Here is a 14634-nt window from a genome sequence, read left to right as displayed (position 1 = left end):
TTCACACCCAAAGACACAGCCCCTAAATTAGTCACTCTCATAATCAATTTCAATAAAAGCTCCTCAGGAAGTTGATGATACTGATCCACAAAGTGAAACAATTCCTTCACAACACACTCCCTGGTTCCAGTAGTTTCTTGGTTTTGCCCTTCCCCCACGTTGACTACCTTCTTAGTGTCCAGAGGTCTTCTTTTTTATTATGTTATGTTAATCACCATACATTACATCATTAGTTTTTGATGTAGTGTTCCATGATTCGTTGTTTGTGCATAACACCCGGTGCTCCACGCAGAACGTGCCCTCTTTAATACCCATCACTGGGCTAACCCATCCCCCCACCCCCCTCCCCTCTGGAACCCTCAGTTTGTTTTTCAGAGTCCATCGTCTCTCATGGTTGGGGTGACCAGAGGTCTTAAAGGGACTTTCTGTCACCCTTTCCACAATTTTTACCTTGCACGGGTGGGAGCAGCTTTGAGGCTAGTGGCCCAAGCTCAGACTCACTGAAATCTGCGTTTGGCCTAGCATCAAGGTCTGACACACTATTGTCTTTTACTTTTAGTTTATCTATTATAGATAACGATAGCCAAGGGACTGAATATTTTGCCTTTCTTATTAGCTTGCACTTTACTTTAGAGACGCCTAGAGCAAGGTATGGGGAAAGGACACAGAGTTTCCAAGCCTTTTGAGTGTGCGGCTCTCCCTGCATCTCCATGTGTTCACCAACCAAGAAGCTCTCCCAACACTCTCTTTTTTGTTTTTTTATGGAGGCATCTTTACATAGGCATGATCGATTATATCATTGGCTATTCGTGATCCATTCAATATCCAGCCCCTTTCCCCTCTCCAGAGGTCTGGCGGTGGGACTGAAAGTTCCACTACTAATCACCTGGTTGATTCTCTTGGCAAACCAGCCCACATCCTTAGGTGGTTTCCGAAGTCTCCTCATTAACATAACAAAGAACACCTTTGTCACTCATCCCTTAGGATATTCCGAGGTAAGTTTTAGGAGCTCTTTGACAGAAACAGGACAAAGACCAAATATATACATTTCTTATAAAAAAACATTATCACAACATCAGACCCAGCACTTCCACTTCTAGGTATATACAAAAAAGAATTGAAAGCAGTGACTCTAATAGATCCTTGTATGCCGTGTTCATTAGAGCATTATTTACAATAGCCCAAAGGCAGAAACAATCCAAGTGTCCATCAATGGAGGGATGGGCAAACAAAATACATACAAAGGAATCACACTGTACTCATACAGTCCAACCACAAAAGGAATGTGGCTCTGATACATGCAGCCTGGACCTTGCAAACATTATGCCAAATGAAATAAACCAGACACCAAAGGACAAACACTGTGATTCTACTTATATGAAGTATCTAGAATAGACAAAATCATTGAGATGCAAAGTAGATTAGAGGTTCCCAGAGGCTAGAGGAGAGGGGGATTGAGCAGTTATTGCTTCATACTTACATAATTTCTGTCTAGGGTGATGAAAAAGTTCTTGAACTAGATAGTAGTGATTGTTGAACAACACAGTGAGCGTAATTCATGCCACTAAATTGCACACATGAAATGGTTAAAATGACGAGTCTTTGTAGTACATATTTTACTACAATTAAAACCCTTAGTAATATACCAAAAAATCATTGAACTATACACTTCAAATGGATGAATTTTATAGCATGTGAATTATGTATCAACAGAGCTGGGTTTTTTTTTTTTTTAGATTTTATTTATTTATTTGACAGAGCAACACAGCGAGAGAGGGACCACAAGCAGGGGGAGTGGGAGAGGGAGAAGCAGGCTTCCCGCCGAGCAGGGAGCCCGATGCGGGGTTCGATCCCAGGACCCCGGGATCACGACCCGAGCTGAAGGCGGACGCCTAACGACTGTGCCACCCAGGCGCCCCAGAGCCATTTGTAGTTACAGTTTGTTATAATTTATCCAGGATTTAGTTGCACTGTAACAGGGAGGCTTTTTAGAAAATACTTGGTCTGCCATATTGCAGAGGCAGAAGTCAACCTTCATCTATTTGGAGAGGGTGTCCTTATCTCCTGATCTAAACTAGAACCACCACCACCAAGACCACCACCACCACAGAAGCTCCAAAACAATAGAGCCCGCATCTGTCTTGTTCACCACTGCATCTCCACTAAATTCCAGTGTAAAACGTCAAACATTTAAAAAATATTATCATCAATAATAGCAAGAGTCTAAGGATCCTAATAATGAAATTTTAGTTTCCTAATTAAGGCTCTTCCAGCATGACAAGGTTATTCTAGACCGCTAGTGACCCCTGTCCTCTACACCGCATGTTAGACAAAATCATAAGAGATGAAGATTGACTGACCTGTTTACTAAGTTCTGGATCTATCGGCTTTCTAGTTATTCGTATAAAACAATGCAGTGTCAAGCTGCTCCCCCACTAAAGACCGTTTCTTAAGCACCTTAGTGGCCCTATGCGTTTTGTCCTATCTCACTTTTGTCCATCCAAGCATCCACTTCTTGAAGGCACTGACCAGGTCTCTGAGTCCCTTTGTCTTGCCTCAGGGTGCTTAGCTTTAGTGCGTGACCCATCGTTAGGGCCTTAGGAAACAGTATTGACTGGCTGCTTGCAGTGGGAGAGATGGATATTCTGTTCCCACTATCTTGTGCCACCCTCTGGGAATTCTATGCCCCTCTGCAAGCTGTCTACCTATTTCTATGGCAAGTCACAGTGAGGCTAACTCCCTCTGATCCTCCAGCACTAGACCTGACTGGGCTTTTCTTTTTCCTTGCCTGGTGAAGAGTGACTGGTCCTTAGAAGCTCTTCTCATAGGTCTCTGGGATGTAAAGTAGCACGCAAAGCTTCAGGAATAGATCAAGTTTCTGTCAATGGATTTTGCATAGCCAACGGTGACTCTCCTTCCACCTTCATCTTAGAATTTTCCCCACAAAACTGAAATCTAGATCTCAGCTGGGCTATATCAGCCCTCCAGATTATTCTTTCTGCCTTTAAAACAATTTCTCTCTGAATGGCCAAAGGTCATAATGACCTTTCATTGTTTTGCATTTGTCAAGTGATCTCACCTCCATTACCTCATTTGGTTCATTAGCCCTTTTTTTTTTTTTTTCTAATGAACGAAGCGTGAAAGCCCATCAAAGTTAAGTGACTTGCGCAAGACCACAGTGCTAGTTAGTTACAGAGCTGATATTAGAACTCAAGACTTCTTCTTTCACTCTGACACACCGGAGACCTAAGTTACACAGCAAAGGCACTTATTTCCTAGGTGGGGAGACCTGGGTAAGGAAATCCAGTAGGGCACTCTGGGTAGTATGAAAATATCTATGCCCTGGGAAAGAAGGAGCATAAGAGGGGAGATGGGAAGGGGCAAAGCCTTCTACCCTATTTTACCAGAAGCTGGTTGTGATTTAATAACCTGAGCTAGGCAGTGCCAGCTCCCCTGGAAGCCTGGCAACCCCTCGGTGCTCAAGGGTGTTTTTTCCTTAGCTTTTCTTTGCCATTTTCCAAGAGTCTCTGTGTCAGGTCCCACTGGGGGCCTCACAGGGATGAGAACAGCTGCAGAGGCGCTGGAGTTGGGCTGCTGAGTCCATGCCCAGGACCGACACCTGCCCTTCCACAGGGCCCTGGGGACAAGTTGGCTCAGAGAAACAGGGACGAGACAGAACTCCATTCATCAGAGAGAACTGGGGTGGAAAAACCCTGCTTGATCCTTTGGCACCACTAAGCTCTAAGGTTGGCCCTGAGCCCCACACAACTCCAGATTCTGTTCAGCAGGGTCAATTAAAATAAGAGAGTGTACTTGTAGGGCCCATTGCCGTTATCAGTTGCATTTAACGAGTTATCTGGTGTCTGCTATGCACAAAGTATAGTGGGAATATGGCTTTGGAATTCAGTAGAGGAAGGAAAGGTTTGTTTCAAAAAGGAAGTTAATGTCTTCCTAGATTCTGGGTTAATTCTTGCCTTTGACTCACTGTGGAATCAGATAAGTTGCTTTCTCTCCGGGTCTCAGTTTCCCTTGCTGTAAGGTGAGGGCGCTGGTCTGGAGCCTTTTGAAGTCTGTGACTTTTTTGTGTCACAAGCCCTTTTGAGAATTTGATGAAAGCTATGGATCTTCTCAGAAAAGATGCATATGTGTGGATAGATAGCTTATTTTTCATATCATTTCAGGGCTTAAATATTTCCCTGAAGCCCCTCTATAGATCCTAAGTTAAGAACCTCTGGAGTAGTTGATTTCCGAGGTCTCTTCTAGCTCTGACAGTCTCTGAAACATTCCAAGTTGGACACAGTTAATGAGCAGAGACACCAGGGCCAGAATGCTGGCAGCTGTGGTGGAATCCCAGAGGCTTAACTGTACCCCCCTTCCCAGGCTTCCTGAGACTCCAGTCCAAGGGAAGCAAAAGGATGTAAGCTCATTCTCTGCAAACTGAGTCCAAGGGAAGCAAAGGGGTGCAAACTGATTTACAGCAAACCAGACTGGAGTGTGCATCTGATGGTTGGCTCCCAGGATGCTGGAATTTAGCAAGGATATGACCTTTGTGGGAGAGAGTAGGCACAAGAGTCATGGCCTCTAAATGTGCCTCAGTGGCTGGCTGGGGAAAAGACAAAGAGCATTGGTAAGGAACATACAGCTCAATTTCAGATGTTCTGAGCTGACGACTTAGGAGGTAATTCTCAACATGGCTGCACAGAGTGCTAACGGCCATAAACCTACTGCATCCCCCCCTTTATGAGACGAGATTTTAGTACTAAAAAAAGATCAGGAGAGAAGTAAAGAAAGAGATTTGGTTGGGTGTACCAGTCGGGGTCCCAGTAAGAAACCCACGACACACTCAGATTGGATAAACTGAGTAGTTTAACAAAGGGCACTGCTTACAAAAGTATGGGCAGGGTACAAAGAAGCCACGGGGATACTGCAGTATCCTAGGACTAGTAATAGTGGGGTCCATTATCACCCTTATTCCTGAAAGAGAGAGGGGAGGTAGCAGTTACCAGGACCTAGAGGAAGGAGAGAGCATGAAAATGATATGAAAAGAGCTCCCTGATCGGAGCTGTGACCTTCAGTCAAAAGACGCCCAGCAACTTTTTAGGCAGGGGGCCAGGGAATAAACAGCCTAACCTTACTTTTCTCCTCTCTGCCAGGGTTCCCCATGGGCTAAACACAGCCAGAATCCAGAAGACGAGGGAGCCTGTTGACAGGGAGCAGGGTGGCGTAGGGTAGAAAGTAGAGAGTAAATCTGAAGAGGAAGGCCTGGAGAGCAGGTCTGTCATTGCAGGCAAGAGAAAGGAACTGTTACCATGGCCTTGAATGTGACATCCACCCAGCAGGCCCTGTGACATCTGGGCAAGAATAATTGAAGAGGTGTGAACTGCAATTAAGCAATAATGATACCATTTTGCATGTGTAAAAGCCTTTACACGTTTCATGCTGCTTTCACCTTATTGTCTCATCTGAGCCGTGGACTTACCATGTAGGCAAATGGGTGGTTTTCGTCTACACATGAGGAACCTGAAGTTCAGCCAAGGTAAGGGAATTTGCAAGCTCAAATGTCGATAGAGAGGAAGATGGAGACTAGAACATGGGTTTGGACTCCTAGTCTAGGGCCATTTGCACTATACCTTGAGGTCTTTTCTGTGTCGTGTTTCAGTCCACAATGTTGCTCCAATAGGACTTTATAGGACTCCTACTACTGACAGATGTGAAAATCCACCACAAGGGCAATAATGAGGAACAAAACTGCAGGGACTGCTTCCTCACATTTTGAGGAAAGGGTCAGTATGATGCAGTGGTAAGAAAACTGGCCGAGTTGGAAGATAAATAAATGAGTACAATATTCCTTGCAACTGTTTTCCAGAGCAGAGACTCCTAGACCCAGTTCTTCCTGCATCCTCTCTCCTTCTTCGTTTCTGGCCTCTGGGTATCCTACCTCATCAGCTACAGATTTTCACTGTAGAGGCTGTCATAGCTTGAAAGTAGAAAAGAAATGGAAATGAAGAAGTAAAAGCCCAAGGCAAATAAGAAAACAGAAACTTACCATGTCTTTTCAAATTCCACTGCAAAAAATAAAAACGTGTTTTCAAACTTGTCCCAATTTGCATGCAAACCAAGAAGGAAAACCAGGAGCTGGTCTACCCTTGAGTTTGCAATTAAGTAGGACTAGAGGAAAATTCTGAGGGTTCAGTGTTCTTAGGAACTGCAAAGTGCCTAATGGAAGAGATGAGTCAGGCACTAGATGTGAAAGGACATTTGGGAAGGATGAGATTGCAGATGGCTCTGCCTGCAACCTTAAATTCCTTGTTCTAAAGATAATTAGAAGCCAGTGAATCCTAGAAGGTTCAAAGCCAATGAGCTTTCACGATCCATAGATTCTAGAGCAGTTCTCAGCCCAGGGTCCTTTTGCCTCCATCTAACTCCCCTAAAGACACTGGGCAGTATCTGGAGACATTTTGGGTTGTCACAACCGGGGGGGGGGGGGTGCTACTGACACCTAGTGGGTAGAGGCCAGAGATGCTGCTAAATGACCTACCATGCACAGAACAGAGCCACACAACAAAGAACTAAAGAACAATCTGGACCAAAACATCAATAGTGCCAGGCTGGAGAAACCCTGCTCTAGGGCATCTCTCAACTGTCAAGATGTTACCCATGCTACGACCACAACACTCTCCACTCCCCAGCTGTAAAGATGGCCTCCTTGCTTCCACCTATGGACGGTAGGCTAGCAACTCTCCAGAGCCAGTTCAATGTCAGCAGGCTATTGGGCTAAGGCAGAATTCATCTCATTTCCCAGGGTGGTTTGTTGTTGTTACTATTGTCCATCGCTATTGAGTTTTTGACCCTTGGCCTTACTTTAACCCCACTAAGAAGCTTATTTCCTAGTTCCTAACTGCTTGTCTGGTTAATGACTCACAGCCTTCCTAGACCTCTGGTTTTTGCAAAGCCCTTGGCTCTTCTAGTCCTGGCATCATTCCCAGGCTCTGAGGTCCAACTTCATCCATGGTTTCAGAACTCAGTACAACACTGCTTTACTCATTCCATTCTCGGACACCAAATGGGGTTTGGGCTGGTAATTACCCTAGACCTGTTGCCTCTTGAAACTGTGTGAGAAAGTTGCCTGCCCCAGGAAGGAAAAGATTCAATGAAATATCAACTAGTACAAGAGGTACTCCTTCTGTGACTTGTCAAAGTTGTAAGAGAAAGACCGAGAAGATGCTTTCTGATGCAGCACATTTCAGAAGATTTCTGTGTCAGCTGGCTTAAGGAGAGACAGAAAGATGTCCTGCACAAAGTTGTCTTTTTTTTAATATTTTATTTATTTATTTATTTGACAGAGGGAGACACAGCGAGAGAAGGAACACAAGCAGGGGCCGAGCGAGAGGGAGAAGCAGACTCCCTGCTGAGCAGGGAACCCAACTCGGGGCTCGATCCCAGGACCCCGGGATCATGACCTGAGCCGAAGGCAGACGCTTAACGACTGAGACACCCAGGCGTTCCACCATGTTGTCTTAAATCTCGTCAAGCATGTACTTCATGTTTGAAGAAGAAGAAGGAAAAAAAAAAAACACGCTGAGGATAAACTGAGACCCCACGGTTGAAATAATGTCTGATTTGGCCCTTTCTCAAGTGTTAGCCTCAGAAGGAGTACAAAAAAGGAATTTGAAACAACAACACAAAGTATGAGGATTATAACCATGGAGGCAAGTAGGAGTAACTGCTGTATTCCTAACAAACTTTTATTTCTGATTTTTGAGACTCAGGGTGATATTTGTGCAAAGCACTGGCTCCTAATCCTGGTTCAGTCACATGTTGCTATGTGATCATGGGCAAGTCACTCACACTTTATTCCTCATCTAAAAAAATGGAACTGATATGCTATAACTGTAGTTTTCTTTTTTTTCAATTTGGAACAAAAAGATAGTGCATATGAAAGTGCCTTGAAAAGCATTAATGTTTTATGAATGCAAATTATTATAATTATTTTGCAGAAGATGTGTGACCTAAGGGGAAATGAATGTGGATAAGGAGGGACCAAACAAAGCTGGTAGGGGAAATCAGGTTTTGACAAAGGAGAGACAGAGACAAAGAGGTAGAGACACACAGGGGCAGGAGAGAGACAGACAGACAGACAGACAGAAGCAGAGAGAGAGACAAAGAGAGAGAGAGAGACAGAATCTTCTGTGAACTATCTTCATCCTGTTTTACAGCACCCGAGGACTAGAAAGAAAATCCACTTTCTCTGCCCCTACAGAGCACTTTATCTCCACATTCTGGGCATAGCTGTACCTGTCTCCTTTTATAAAATCTTTGCAACAAAGGACTCCCTGACATGATTTGGTAGTGCATTCCAGAATTGATCTTTTAGGTCAAAAAGTTCTTCTGAATTCAATCACTTGTTGAATAGCAGTCACTGAGTGCTTATGAGAATTTAGCCACCATGGTAACCATTTAGGTAACAAAGAATAAGACACAGCTCTTGTCCTCGAGGAGCTGTCAGTCTGGTGGAAATTCCTTGGTTGAGTTCCTTCTGTCACAATGTAATTCTCTTCTTGCCTCTGACCTACATGTAATGGTCTGAAAAGTTGACTTTGGGACCTTGTTTATACAATCATCTAAACTGCCTCACGGTTCCAAGTTTTGACTCATAGCAATTGTGTTTTGAGCCTGCTAAGATTGAAAACTTACACAATTAAATTAGTTTCCCTTAAGAATGGGGGAAATAATCCAAGTCCAATATATTGGCAACCAGTCCAACTGGTTGCTGGGAAAGGATGAGTTGATTGCACATTTCTGAAGACTAATTTCTAGATGCTAGAGTATTCATAGGTTAATCTGCATCCTGCCCAGCGTTGTAGGTAATGCCTAGAGAGGACTATAACTGAACCCTAAGGAATAAAGCTCTAATAGTAGACATCTCCTATCCCTTAACATTTGGTAAAGGATATCTGAGAGCCTTTGATGGCCCCTTCAAATCACTCTCTTCATGTAAACCATCTCTAACGCTCCAGTTCCACTTTCTTTTAGTTCACATTCCCATTATGCCCATCACCATGTTTAATGAGCCAAATTGGTTCAGATGCAGCTAAAAGTCAAATACACAAAGAAGGCAGGATGATTCCTGTGAGAAAGAGAGCTTCTGTGACAACCCTCAAGGAGGCCGGGAGACAAAATGCTTCTCTGAAGACACCCAGGAGGAACAGCTAGGAAAAGTTCTGTATTCTCCCCCTCCTCACAAAAAGGCCTTTCTTTTTTCCCTCTTCAAATCCATTCTGCCTCCCACACAGAGAGGCAGGACTAGTGGCAAGTTTAAGCAGGAATGCAAATTGAGGGATGTGTACAGGAAGACAGAAATAGACTGTATAAAATGGCAGCCAGTGTGATCGCCTGGAAGAAGCTCAACTCAAACCTTTCCACTGAGAGCAAAGCAGCCCCTGTTAACATTCGTCCCTTGCATGGGCTGCTGGGATCAGGAGTCAGGCTTTCAATGGTTTACAGCAACAAGACAACCCCTTGGAGGGCTGAGGGCCCACTCTCACTGTGCCTCTTACCCAAATGAGTGGTAAGGTCCACATGGAGGAGACAAGAACCTTAGCTGGACTGAACCTGCATGGTGACGTTTCCCAGTCCCAAGGAAGACCAGGCTTGTTGCAGCCTCCACAAAGCAAGCTCCGCGCGGACTGCAGGAGACAAGCTACGGTCACCTGAACCTCATTTTCTCCACATTTACAGTAGATCAAGGGTCATTTAATACATGGTTGAAACAGAGCGTTTGGATGAATTTCATTTTCCGGTCACTGAAGGTTAGCCTTTTCAAATATTCACTTATACTTTGGTTCCAAATTTTGTTCAAGCAAAAGTTTGAAAAAAACCAAACAAACAACTAAACATCAGACCCTGGCTATTTGTTCTTCCCCTCTCAAGGTAGAAAAATCGGTTTAATTATTTATTAATCGGTTAAATTAAAAATCCGTTTAATTAATTACTGCAACATCTTTAGGTGTCTTTGCACCCTCCCAGGCTAGCACAGGATTGGGCTTCTAGTAGGTTCACAGAACATTTATTTCTTTTAGCATTCCAGCAAATCGCCATTTTACTGTATTTGTGTGTGTGTGTCTCCATAGTTGATCTGTTCTCTTTTTCAGATACATACAGCCCGAAGTACATCTGTTATTAACCTAATATGTTCAATTTCTTGAAATAGTTTCCTGTTTTGCTTATTATCTCTGTCATTAACAGTTACTGACCTAGGCCCTCATCCGGAACTCAAGGGCAGATGTGCATTCTTCTGGTCATTTTTGTGCTGAGGTTATGCTTTAGCCATCCAAATTCAGCTCAGAGTGGACAAACTACAGCAAGCGGAGAACATGGAGCCAAGAGAAGGGGAAGGGAAGAGAGACAGGGAGAGCCATCTGAAATGCTTGCTGGGCCATGGTTCAGAGAAAACTGCCTCCCTAGACTTGGCTGTCTTTCTAGGCCAGGCCTCTGTCAATAACACATTTATTGGCCATCCTGACTTCAGCCTCTGATTTGCCCAATTCAAATATACTTTTTCCAAGAAACAGCTCTCCTAGTCATGGCCCCTGACCATGACAAACAATGCTGTTGAAAGGTCCGAGTGAATGGGGCCATTTTCTCTAAATGAGTCACCACCACCTGGAAAGTTCTTGGAAAATGGAAGAGGCGCCAGAAGGCTAAAGACAAGGAAATGTTGTCCTACTTTTTGAAAAGGGAAAGAAGTATATCTCAGAAAATATAAACCAATAATTAACTTGATGCTGATACCCAGAAAAATACTGCAAAAGGGCTATTAGAATACTGTTTGTGAGCACTCAAGCAAAATTAGGATCACTAGACACAAATAAGGGTCAGTACAAGCCATGCCCAGCTAACTTTTCTTTTGATAAAACTTCTAGACATCTGTGGGGGATATAAAAATATAGTTGAAAAAACATATTTTGTGTACCGAGTATGCCCTGGGCCAGGGTTGGCAAAATACTTCCTTCCTGAGCCCATGGCAGAAATCATAACCCCTCACAACACGCTAGCGCTGAGTTCCTCCCCGATGTGCACTCCTTCTCAGTAGGCAGTCACCTTACTCCACCTGCCATCCCAGGCTCACAGTCTGGAGATGCAGAAAATACATAAGACCCTTTTAGGAATTCATAAAATAGTAAAGTATGTTAGTCATTAAAATTCTAGTATATTACAGACATGAGACCCATCAATTCTGCTTCAAGGAGGAAGAATGAGGGCACAGCAACACTTCACAGAGGAGGTTAACATTAGAAATGGGACTCAAGGGGCGCCTGGGTGGCTCAGTCGTTAAGCTTCTGCCTTCGGCTCAGATCATGATCTCGGGGTCCTGGGACCGAGCCCCACGTCGGGGTCTCTGCTCAGTGGGGAGCCTGCTTCTCCCTCTCCCACTCCCCCTGCTTGTGTTGCCTCTCTCGTTGTGTCTCTCCCTGTCAAATAAACAAGATCTTAAAAAAAAAAAAAAGAAATGGGTCTCAAAAACAAACAAACAAAAAAGAAATGGGTCTCAATAGATGAGTAGGAGTTCTCCAGGTAAAGGAACAGACATGCCATAAAATATCAGTCTGAAGTTTTTGAAGTTAGGTCATGATTATACATTTGTGGGCAAACTGAAGAACTGGGGGTTTCATGTCAGTGTAATGAATTGTAGCTTTACTTGAACAGCCCTGCCAAAAGAAAGCGACTGATGTTAAATGACAGAATCAAGATTTCAGAAAGTTTTCTGGGGCACCTGGCTGGCTCAGTCAGGGGAGTATGTGACTCTTGATCTGGAGTTGTGAGCTCAAGTGCCATGTTGGGTATAGAGATTGCTTGAAAACAAAATCTTAAGAAAAAAAAAAGTTTTAGAAAGTTTTTTAAAGGGCAGGACTTATGGGCCAAAAGCAAAGATTTCTAATGTTCCTTTGAGTTCCAGGAGAGATTATATTTAATGCACTTAGTAAATGTAAAGTTCCACATTTAGATTTCCAAAAATCAACTGTATACGATGGAGCAAGATGGATATTAACAGCAGCCCTAGGATTTTAGTTGATCCCAAGGCTAATATGAGTCATTAATGTGTGAGAATTAATAGTGAGGAATAGAATGACACAGTGAAAAGATGTCAGGAATGGGAGTTAAGAGACTCAAGTTGAGTTCTATCTATCTCGCTAAGTCACCATGTGACCTCAGTAAGTCACTTTGCCTCTCTGGGCCACATTGTTCTCTGAAGAAATTGGACTCAATTCGTGGTTTTCAAACTACACTCCTCAGATCCTTGGGATGCTTCTTGGGCTACCTTGGGGAACAAGAAGGAAGTTGACATGAAGGTTCTGTAACCTCCCACCCTCCTTTTCATTTCAACAAGAGAAACTCCATTCTTAAGTGTTTTAAGAATTAGGATTCTGGCTAAGATTCATTTGCAAAAGAATTCCATTGCAGGGGCGCCTGAGTGGCTCAGTCCATCAAGCATCTGCCTTTGGCTCAGGTCATGATCCCTGGGGCCTGGGATTGAGCCCCACGTTTCCCTGCTCAGCAGGGAGTCTGCTTTTCCCTCTGCCTCTCCCCCTGCTCGTGCTCTCTCTCAAATAAAAAAAAAAAAAAAAGAATTCCATTGCAAAAAATAATATGTTAAAGCCATGTAGCTCTAACATGGTAATCTTACAGGACATTGAGAGGAGTGTTGTGTGCAACTTAGTAAAATTAGTTTCTCTATATGCACTGGGCAATGGTCAGACAATATCTGAACTCTCTTCCACTCTGGGCACCATGTTTTGAGAGGGACATCAACAAAACAGAGTGCATTTGGAGAAAGATGACTCAGGATGGGAAAAGCATATATATTGAAGATAATAGAGGTGCTTATCCTGGAAAACACAAGATATGGGGGACACGATAAACAAATTTAAATATTTGAAGGCTTATCCTGCAGAAGAATGACTTGCCTTATGCTGTTTAGCTCTAGAACACTGAGCTGGAACTGCTGGACCAAAAGAATTTCAGAACAGATTTTGACTCACCATAGGAAGGAACTTTTAAACACGCAGCCTTACAAAGTAATAAGCTTGCAGTAAGAACAAAAAATGAGGTATAATTTTGCAAAATAGAAGAAAAAATTATCACTATTTTCAATGAGCAATAATTGTGCCTCAGATAAACCTCATTGGCCACAATACTGCCACTGTGCAGAGCTAAATCATTGCTATTCTCATGCTGGATGATTGTCTACTCAGAAAATTGCAGAGAAGGAACAAAAATCCATGTGCTCCAATAAGATAGTTTAACAAGATGGCCACATACAAGATCAACATACAAAATAACAGTTTTCTTATACTACAGCAATAGTCAATTACTAAAAAACTTAGAGGAAAAATACTCTATTCACAAGAGCAAGAAAAATTATAAGATATCTAGCAGTAAATCTATAAAAAATGTCTTAGACCTAGTTGGTGAAAACTATACAAGTCTTTATTGAAGAAAATAAAAGATATTTTCATTTTCAAAATATCTTAAAGATGTCATTTCTCCTTAAACTTAGATATACAATTCAAGACAGTCCAAACAAAAATCTCAGTAGCACTTTAATGAAAATTGACAATCTGTTTCTAAAAAGTTCAGATGGGAGACAAAACGCATAAAAATAGGGCATGATATCTTGGGGAAAAAAGGGCCCAGTGGAGGGCACCTGGGTGGCTCAGTCACTAAGTGTCTGTCTTCAGCTCAGGTCATGATCCCAGGGTCCTGGGATCGAGCCCCGCATCGGGCTCCCTGCACTGTGGGAAGCCTGCTTCTCCCTCTCCCACCCCCCCCTGCTTGTGTTCCCTCTCTCACTGTCTCTCTCTCTCTCTGTCAAATTAAAAAAAAAATTTAAAATAAAAAGGCCCAGTGGAGATTTACAATATCAGACATCAAAATAAACTATAGTATTTAAAACAGGGTAGTATTATGCCAGGAACAGGCAGAAATAAATCCATGGAACAGAGATCATAGATGAATTGAGAGTCAAAATGCCCCTTCTAATCAGTGGAGAAAGAATTAATTATTTTATAAATTGGGATGAGATCTTGCCTATCTCTTTCGAAAAACGGTAGACACCTCCCTGTAGCTCACAACAAACACAACAAATAGAGGTGAACGTAAAAGGAAAAAACAATAAGAATGTTTGAAGAAATAGAGAAGAATGCTTTGATCATCTTCAGGTAAGGGAGGCCTTCTTCAACAAGATCTAAACCACAGAAGCCACAAAGTAAAAGAGTAATAAATTTGATTATGCCAAAATTAAAGGCTTTTAACATTTTACAAAAAAAGAAGAGATAAATAAATCAAATAAATAAATACAAGTTATAAGACAGAAAATACTGGCCACATATTCAACAAAGGATTACCTTCTAAAATATATCATATCAATGTTTTTTATTTTTATTGTTTTTTTTTAAAGATTTTATTTATTTATTTGACAGAGAGAGAAAGAGAGAGAGATCACAAGTAGGCAGACAGGTAGGCAAGGGAGAGGGAGAAGCAGGCTTCCTGCTGAGCACAGAGTCCGATGCGGGGTTCGATCCCAGGACCCTGGGATCATGGCCTGAGCCGAAGGCAGACGCTTAACCAACTGAG

The 14634-nt window shown here is 42.8% G+C and overlaps 1 protein-coding gene and 1 pseudogene across 3 annotated transcripts in view; both read right to left on the bottom strand.

The window, feature by feature from the left end:
* Positions 1-14634, bottom strand: part of DCX (doublecortin) — a 119223-nt gene that overhangs the window by 44575 nt on the left and 60014 nt on the right. The gene's annotated exons all lie outside the window — the stretch shown is intronic.
* On the bottom strand, positions 13085-13213 carry LOC112810242 (U4 spliceosomal RNA; annotated as a pseudogene).

Source organism: Callorhinus ursinus, unplaced genomic scaffold, assembly GCF_003265705.2.
Source record: "Callorhinus ursinus isolate GAN/ISIS: 27379988/994484 unplaced genomic scaffold, GSC_fseal_2.0 scaffold65, whole genome shotgun sequence".
Classification (NCBI taxonomy): Eukaryota; Metazoa; Chordata; class Mammalia; order Carnivora; family Otariidae; genus Callorhinus; species Callorhinus ursinus.
The sequence above is the reverse complement of the archived record's forward strand: the minus strand, read 5'-3'. Positions and strand labels throughout refer to the sequence as shown.